Genomic DNA, 9925 nt, shown 5'->3' with positions numbered 1-9925 from the left:
CGAAAAATGCTTGGCCCTTAAATACAAGGTCCAACATTTAATGGATGCTGGATGGCTGACTTTCCAAGAGGATCGGCCCAATGTGAGAACCAACCCGCTCGCCAATCATGGAGGGGGAGCAGTTAATGCAGTTGAATCCGATAGGCCGCCCAGGTCTAAACCTTTAAGGGATGTGGCAACCCCTAGGAGGTTTATCTTTGAGGCCCTACAAAAAGGAGGTGTGATTCCCCATAGTGGGTGTAAGGAGGATTCCTGTCTGCTACACTCCGGTGAGATGCATGACATGGAGACGTGTTTGGAAGTAGAGGAATTGTTACAGCGGATGATAGATCAAGGTCGACTGGAAGTCGGCATTGAAGGAAAAGAAGAGCAGCATATATGCATGCAATCTACGGAGGGGAGCGGTGTTGCGAAGCCCAAACCCTTGGTGATATACTTCACTAAAAGCGCAGCTTCGCAAAAGCCCGGACACCCCTTAATAGCCAAACCTGTTCCTTTCCCGTACCAAAATAGTCACGCGGTCCCGTGGAGATATACACCTCCGGGGGAGAAGGAAGAAGAAGTCACTGACGTCAGCTCGCTGTCAGCTAAAGTAACAAATATCACGGGACTGAGTGGTGTGACCCGTAGTGGTCGTGTGTTCGCACCTCCGGACCTACCAGTCCAACCCGCCGACGTCAAGGGAAAAGGAAAAGTGGTGGAGGAACAAGATGGCGAAGCACCCCACGCTTCGAATAAAGATATTCCAGCAAAGGGGCCCCCGGAGAAAAAGGATGGTAGAAAGGAGGTGTCGCTAGAGGAAGCCAGCGAGTTCCTTCGGATAATTCAGCAGAGCGAATTCAAGGTTATCGAACAGCTCAACAAAACCCTGGCTAGGGTCTCGCTGTTGGAGTTACTTATGAGCTCCGAGCCTCATCGGGCTCTGCTAGTAAAAGTGCTGAACGAGGCTCACGTGGCCCAAGATATCTCGGTAGAAGGTTTCGGAGGGCTGGTCAACAATATCACTGCCAACAACTATCTTGCCTTCGCCGAAGAAGAAATCCCCGCCGAGGGGAGAGGGCATAATAAGGCTTTACACGTATCAGTCAAGTGTATGGACCATATCGTAGCCAAGGTGCTCATCAATAATGGTTCCAGTTTAAACGTGATGCCTAAGAGCACTTTGGAGAAGTTACCATTCAATGCTTCCCACTTAAAACCAAGTTCAATGGTGGTTCGGGCCTTCGACGGCACTCGCCGAGAGGTTAGGGGAGAGATCGATCTCCCAGTACAAATAGGCCCTCACACCTGTCAAGTCACCTTCCAAATAATGGATATTAACCCCCCCTACAGCTGCCTGTTGGGGCGCCCGTGGATCCACTCAGTGGGAGTTGTGCCTTCTACACTCCACCAAAAGCTGAAATTCGTAGTGGAGGGGCACTTGGTCATTGTGTCAGGCGAGGAAGATATCTTGGTAAGCTGCCCATCCTCCATGCCTTACGTGGAAGCCGCAGAAGAATCGTTAGAAACTGCTTTCCAGTCTTTTGAGGTGGTCAGCATTTCCTCCGTGGACTCCCTCTTTGGGCAGCCTTGTCTGTCCGATGCAGCGGTAATGATGGCCCGAGTTATGTTGGGGAACGGTTATGAACCCGGGATGGGTTTAGGAAAAAACAACGGCGGCATAACTAGCCTGATAAATACCCAAGGAAATCGTGGGAAGTATGGTTTAGGCTATAAGCCCACTCAGGCGGACATGAAAAGAAGCATCGCGGGAAGGAAGAACAATGGTCAAAGTTCGCGTGGGAGACAAGAAGGTGAAGGAAGCCCGCCCTGCCACATAAGTAGAAGCTTTATAAGCGCGGGTTCGGGAGACAAAGGTCAAGCGTTCGCAATATGCGAAGATGATATTCCGAGTACTTTGGATTTGGTACGACCATGCCCTCCTGATTTCCAGCTGGGAAATTGGCGAGTGGAGGAACGCCCCGGCATTTACGCAACAAGCATAATGTAAACCTTTACGGTTTTAAAACCTCTATAGTTGGGCCTAGGCTTTAGAGTTTTTCCTTTTGTTAAGGCTTTGTGTCTTTTGTTTTTGAATTTATAATACAAGGATCTTTCTTCATCTGTTCCTGGTCTCTACCCATTCTCATTCATTTGCATGTTTACTTCTTTTTCTGAAACGGCAGATCCGATGACGAGTCCCCCGAAGGTACTAATACCTGGGACCCGTCTATCGACTTCGAGCAAGAAATGAATCAAACGGAAGATGAAGGAAATGAGGATGTGGGACTTCCCCCAGAACTAGAAAGAATGGTCGCCCATGAGGACCAAGAAATGGGGCCTCATCAAGAAGAAACAGAGCTAGTAGACTTAGGAATTGGCAGTGGAAAGAGGGAAGTAAAGATAGGTACAGGTATTACCGCACCTATCCGTGAAGAATTAATAATCCTGCTAAAAGACTACCAAGACATCTTTGCTTGGTCATACCAAGATATGCCCGGTTTGAGTTCTGACATTGTACAGCACCGATTACCTCTAAATCCCGAGTGTTCCCCGGTAAAACAGAAACTGAGGAGGATGAAGCCCGAAACATCCTTGAAGATAAAAGAAGAAGTGAAGAAGCAATTTGACGCTGGATTTCTGGCCGTCGCTCGGTATCCAGAATGGGTTGCCAACATCGTACCAGTTCCTAAAAAAGATGGGAAAGTACGAATGTGTGTAGATTATCAGGACCTGAATCGGGCCAGTCCCAAGGACAATTTTCCTTTACCACACATCGATATCCTCGTAGATAACACGGCCAATTTCGCTTTATTTTCCTTCATGGACGGTTTCTCTGGTTACAATCAGATAAAGATGGCGCCCGAGGATATGGAAAAGACTACTTTCGTCACCCTGTGGGGAACGTTCTGTTACAAGGTGATGTCCTTTGGACTCAAGAATGCCGGGGCAACTTATCAACGGGCCATGGTAGCTTTGTTCCATGATATGATGCATCAAGAGATCGAGGTCTACGTGGACGACATAATTGCTAAATCTAAATCCGAGGAAGAACACCTTGTCAACCTGCGGAAATTGTTCGAAAGGCTTAAGAAATATCAATTAAGGTTGAACCCCGCTAAGTGTACCTTTGGGGTCAAATCAGGGAAATTGCTTGGTTTCATTGTAAGCCGGAAAGGGATAGAGGTAGACCCCGAAAAAGTGAAGGCTATCCTTGAGATGCCAGAACCCCGTACAGAGAGGCAAGTCCGAGGTTTCCTGGGGCGCTTGAATTATATTGCCAGATTCATATCGCAGCTCACCGCCATTTGTGAGCCGTTGTTTAAACTCTTGCGCAAAAACCAAACTGATCGGTGGAATGAGGATTGCCAAGAGGCTTTTGGAAGGATCAAAAAGTGCCTAATGAATCCTCCCGTGCTTATGCCACCAGTACCTGGAAGGCCTCTCATTTTGTACATGACAATCTTGGACGAGTCAATGGGGTGTATGCTGGGGCAACATGACGAATCCGGAAAGAAAGAGCGCGCTGTTTACTACCTAAGTAAGAAGTTCACGACCTGTGAGATGAATTACTCCTTGCTCGAAAGAACGTGTTGTGCTTTAGTATGGGCATCCCATCGCCTAAGGCAGTACATGCTGAGCCATACTACCTGGTTGATATCCAAAATGGACCCGGTTAAGTACATCTTTGAAAAGCCAGCTCTCACAGGACGAATCGCCCGGTGGCAAGTCTTGCTATCTGAGTTTGATATAGTCTACGTCACCCAAAAGGCGATAAAAGGAAGCGCTTTGGCAGATTATTTGGCTCAACAGCCTCTTAACGACTACCAGCCCATGCATCCGGAATTCCCGGATGAGGACATCATGGCCTTGTTCGAGGAAAAGTCGGACGAAGATCGGGACAAATGGACTGTATGGTTTGACGGAGCGTCAAACATTCTAGGTCATGGCGTTGGGGCAGTGTTGGTCTCTCCGGACAATCAATGTGTACCTTTCACAGCCAGGTTAGGATTCGACTGCACCAACAACATGGCCGAATATGAAGCATGTGCCCTAGCCGTCCAGGCGGCAATTGACTCCAATGTCAAACTACTCAAGGTGTACGGCGACTCAGCGTTGGTAATCCATCAGCTGAGAGGGGAATGGGAAACTAGAGATCCCAAGCTGATACCCTACAAAGCCTATATCAAGGAATTGGCTAAGACTTTCGATGAGATCTCCTTCCATCATGTTCCCCGCGAGGAAAATCAAATGGCGGATGCACTTGCTACGTTGGCGTCTATGTTCCAGCTAACACCGCACGGGGATCTACCCTACATTGAATTTTGGTGTCGTGGCAAACCCGCACATTGTTGCCAAGTGGAAGAGGAACGGGACGGAAAGCCTTGGTATTACGACATCAAGCGATATGTCGTAAGCAAAGAATACCCGCCAGAGATTGCCGACAACGATAAAAGGACATTGAGGAGGTTGGCAGCCGGTTTCTTCATGAGCGGAAGCATACTGTATAAAAGAAATCACGACATGACACTCCTGCGGTGTGTGGATGCCAAGGAGGCAAATCACATGATCGAAGAAGTCCATGAGGGCTCATTTGGAACGCACGCCAACGGACATGCTATGGCCAGGAAGATCCTAAGAGCAGGTTATTACTGGCTTACCATGGAAAGTGATTGTTGTGTCCATGTGAGGAAGTGCCACAAATGTCAAGCATTCGCAGATAATGTCAATGCCCCACCACATCCTCTGAATGTCATGTCCGCCCCTTGGCCTTTCTCCATGTGGGGAATAGATGTCATCGGGGCCATTGAGCCCAAGGCCTCGAATGGTCATCGCTTCATCCTCGTAGCGATAGATTATTTCACCAAATGGGTCGAGGCGGCTTCATATACCAATGTCACGAGGAATGTGGTGGTCAGGTTCATTAAGAAAGAGATCATCTGCCGATATGGTTTGCCAAGGAAGATTATCACGGACAACGGCACCAACCTGAATAATAAGATGATGGCAGAAATGTGCAAGGAGTTTAAAATCCAGCATCACAATTCCACGCCCTACCGGCCAAAGATGAATGGAGCCGTGGAAGCGGCCAATAAGAATATCAAAAAGATTATCCAAAAGATGACCGTGTCATACAAAGATTGGCACGAAATGCTCCCATTCGCGTTACACGGTTACCGGACTTCAGTGCGAACGTCAACTGGGGCAACGCCGTTCTCATTGGTATATGGGATGGAGGCTGTGTTACCGTTTGAGGTAGAAGTCCCGTCATTAAGGATCTTGGCAGAATCCGGATTAAAGGAATCAGAGTGGGCTCAAACACGCTACGATCAGCTCAACCTCATTGAGGGTAAGCGCTTAACGGCCATGAGTCATGGGCGCTTATACCAGCAAAGAATGAAGAGTGCATTCGACAAGAAAGTACGCTTACGCAAGTTCCATGAGGGAGACCTTGTGCTAAAGAAAATGTCCCATGCTGTCAAGGACCATCGAGGGAAATGGGCCCCGAACTACGAAGGGCCTTTTGTTGTGAAGAGGGCTTTTTCCGGAGGAGCCCTGGTGCTTACCAACATGGATGGCGAAGAGCTACCTTCACCCGTGAACTCTGATGTCGTCAAACAATATTATGCTTAGAAGCTGGGGCAATTAAGGATGTCGCTGCATGTTCTTTATCTTTATGCGTTTTCTGGATTTCCCCCAGGGGTTTCCTGTCTGTTGTATCTCTCGTTACAATCTTTCAAAGAAATGAACGTGGATTCGAGGCTTTTAGTCCTCACGTTAGTTTCACACCTTGCGTTAATCTGTGATCACCTGAGCCCTCCCGCTCAGTTCATGGGATCCCCCAAGCGCTTAATTAGAATTGAACCTGAACCAACTTTCCCTAAATTTTCTGCGTTTGAAAACATTCATGCATACGCATACGCATACGCATGTATATTGTTGTGGTAAAACAGGGGCAGGATCACCTTGGGCTACCTTCTGGAGTAGAGACGAAACATGAACGGCAGAAACCAATCAAGGTAGGGTAATGACGCGGTCAGGATTGGCCATACCTGGTTGTTTATTACTTGCAGGTACTTAAGGACGGATGCAAGTGGGGATGGGGTCACGGCCGACCGATCGTTGCCCCTTCTCTGTGCGAAACGAGCAGAGAATGTCGCTGCAAGGCAGCCCCGTATCCTTTGTATTTTGCAGCTTTCTTTTACTATTTGTTTGTTTTAAAAAGTAAAATAAGTAATCAACACCTAAATTCTAACCTAAGTAAGTTCAAGTTAGGCAAGATGCTAATCCATGAGAAGGGAGGGGACATGGTTAATGTTCCCCTCAAAGAAAAAAAAAAGTGCAGGTTAGCTCGCCTGGGCGAGCTGGGCTCGCCTGGGCGAGCCACCCCTGCACCAAATTATAAGAATGACGAAAAGGGGGACGTTTTTGCATTCAAAAACTTCCTTTTCCCCCTTTCAAAAGCCATACCCACGGGATTGACGAGTTTGCAGCCCTAGGGTCATCCTTTTCCGCATTTTTTTATTCCGTTTTGCGCTTTTGTTCATCACCAACAAGTAAGTGTTCCATCCCTAAGCTTTCTAGCTTTTCATTGGTGTATTTTGATCTCCTTTTGGTGCTCTAAATTGTGGGAATGTGTTTGAATATGTGGGGCAATTTTGGTTTGTTTTCTTGCTTGATTAGGTTGAATTGGGGGTTTGTATTGGATGGCCCTAGGCCTATAATGCATTTTGAAACAATGGGACATGCCACATTGTCCCCGTTCTCTTGCTATTGACGCCTAAACGCGCGCCCACCAAGTGTTCGGTGAAATGCCTCAATGGCATTAGCGCATGACTTTTGTAAGGAAACAACCCATGGGGCATTTTGGTTTGTACATAATTTCTATTTTTGGAATATGTTTTCATTCCCGAAAAAGGCTAGAGTAATTGCCCCACATATATCCTAGGCCTAGGAACTAAAATTTTATGCAAAAAGAACACAAGAGGAGGTGCATATTGGGTAAAGTTACCCTTTTTGGCCAGCAATCAGCTATGGGCCACACTACAATATTTTCCCTACGCCTAGATGTTTAGGAATTTTGCTCGTCATGAATGTGTTGGTTTAGAATAGGTAGCAAGATACCTTTGGCAATTTACACTTTGGGTATGATAGCAAGATACTTGGATGTATGTATATATAATTTTTGGTAGTCAAAATGTCTCACAAAAAATATATATAAATATGTTGCATGTTATGTGAAGAAACCATATTACAAAAAAATATATACCTTTTAATTTGAATACAATTTTAGTCAGCAAAGGAAAATATGCTTGAATTTGCATGTGGCTTTAGGTAGCAAAAACTTGAAAAAAAAAAAAAAAAAAAAAAAAGCATGAATTGTAGCACCTTATTGCGTAGGTAGTCAAGATTCATCATGAAGTTTGTATATGTATAGGTATTAGAAATACCAAGATGAGCGCATGTGCAATTTTTGGTACCCCGAAATGCTTTGAGTATGCATGTATGTAAATTTAGCCCAGGAGGCGTGTGTGATGTAAATAACAAATACACCTTGGAAGTACATGTAAATAATCTAGGTAATGAAGCTACCTTGATTGTATATGGGTGCATTTTTCTTAGTTAATAGGATGTCTTGTGCAAGTGAACGTTCGTAGGGAAATATGCGCATAAGCTTGCTCTAAATTTACATTGATGTTTGTATTTATGGGAGGAAGTTGTATGTCATTTTTGTTTTAAGAGTAGTGTCCCACTGGTAAAACTAACTTTCCAAATGTTTGCCTTCGCAGGAAATGGCCCCGAGGAAGCTTGCCTCAAAGAGGTCCAGGAAGGACAAGGCAGCCGAAGGAACTAGTTCCGCTCCGGAGTATGATAGTCACCGCTTTAGGAGTGCTGTACACCAGCAGCGCTTCGAGGCCATCAAGGGATGGTCGTTTCTCCGGGAGCGACGCGTCCAGCTCAGGGCCGGCGGTGGGCATCACTGGTTACTCCCATGGCCAAGTTTGATCCAGAAATAGTCCTTGAGTTTTATGCCAATGCTTGGCCAACAGAGGAGGGCGTGCGTGACATGAGATCCTGGGTAAGGGGTCAGTGGATCCCGTTTGATTCCGACGCTATCGGCCAACTCCTAGGATATCCGTTGGTGTTGGAAGAGGGCCAGGAATGTGAGTATGGCCAGAGGAGGAACCGGTCTGACGGGTTCGATGAGGAGGCCATCGCCCAGCTGCTATGTATACCGGGACAGGATTTTGCCCGGACTGCTGCAGGGAGGCGAGTGCGAATCATGCGCACCAACATGACCACCCTGACCCAGATATGGATGACGTTGCTCCTCAGCAACATCCTGCCCACCGATCATAATTCCGACCTCCCCATGCCGAAGTGCCAGCTGGTGTACGCCATCCTGACACGGATGAGCATCCATGTGGCTCAGTTGATCGCTGATGCCATCTATATTTTTGCAGGTATGGCGCCCACTAGGCACCCTTTGGACCCAGATAAGTCCAACAGGGCCCTGGGATTCCCCGCACTGATCACAGGACTCTGCCAGTCGTTCGGAGTCCCCGTTGCACCTACCAAGGTGATTCGGCCGCCCATCACCCGGGCTTTTATTGAGAAGTACTGTACCCAGAGGCAGGCTCAGGGTGATGCTCCACAGGCCGCAGGTGCGCCACCACCACCTCATCAGGCTGGCCAGGCTGGGGCATTTGACATGGAGCAGTATTTACGGCATTTGGTTCGCCAGCAGGCGGCCAACCACCGAGCACATGTACGGACCCATGATTGTCTGTACCAGATGAGCCTTAGCATGCAGAGCCAGGGCTTCGTTTCTTTTTCATGCCCTACTCCAGACCAGTTCAGGGCAGAGGTTGCATGGCCTGGAGATTGGCCCGAGGCCCAAGCAGGAGAGGCACCCCCAGAAGCTCCCGGCGATGGAGAAGAAGCCCACGAGGATGAGGAGATGGCCGATTTGCTTGACTTCTTGGGAGGGAGTGGAGATACGTGACTGGGAGATCCCCAGATTCATGTTTTCTTTCATATTTCTTTTGTCATTTTTATTCTATGTTATTGTTTTGACTTGAGAGACTAATGTTTGTTTTTGTTGTTTCGATTGTCATTTGTACAGCGCATACATTTTTGTTTAGATTGTTGCGTTAGTATATCATTACTATCGATGATGTTTGAAATTCTGGAACCGTGTAGAGTTCTTCGTTTAGGAACATCGTCCAAAAGTATATATGTAAAATAAACAAAAAAAAAATCATGATAAAAATAAAAATAGAAAAGAAAAGAAAATGAAATGGAAAAGAGAACAAAAGGAAAAGAAGAAGGCAAGTAAAGAAAAAGGTGGAAAAAGAGAAAATAAGTTGTCTAGCTAAAAACCGACATGCTTTTGAAAGGAGATGATTTCCAACTCTTCTTTGAAAAAAAATTCATTGATCATAACCGATTTTTGAAAAGAAAAAAACGTGTCTACACCTGAAGGGTGAATGCTGTGAAATTTCCCCGGACGCCCGAAATGGACCCGGATGAATGCACAAATTGATAAAAGAACATATTTTGGAAACATTGGGTTGATTTAAAATAGAGGAAATGAATCCTGAGCCCTAGCATCACATGACCATAAAAGTTTGACACTTGAGTGTCCGCATAGGTGCATGCATGACCAGTTTTGCATAAAGTTTCCAAATCATCAGTTTTGCATTTGTGTCATGGAAATAATGTGGGGCATCCCTTTTATCCTTGAACCAAACCAAACCCCGACATGTATCATGTCTAGCCATTCTACAAACCTTGAGCCAAAATCCTGACTCACCATAAACCTTGACCTAGGGTGAGAATGTCAATCCTTACCCTCGGAAGCAAAAAAGAAAAGAAAGGAAATTCCCAATCAAAGAGTGGGAGAAAGCCAAAAGAAAAGAAAGAAAATTCCCAATCAAAGAAT

The sequence above is a fragment of the Glycine soja genome, chromosome 6 (assembly GCF_004193775.1).
Source record: "Glycine soja cultivar W05 chromosome 6, ASM419377v2, whole genome shotgun sequence".
In the NCBI taxonomy this organism is placed as follows: Eukaryota; Viridiplantae; Streptophyta; class Magnoliopsida; order Fabales; family Fabaceae; genus Glycine; species Glycine soja.
This window is presented reverse-complemented; position numbering follows the sequence as displayed.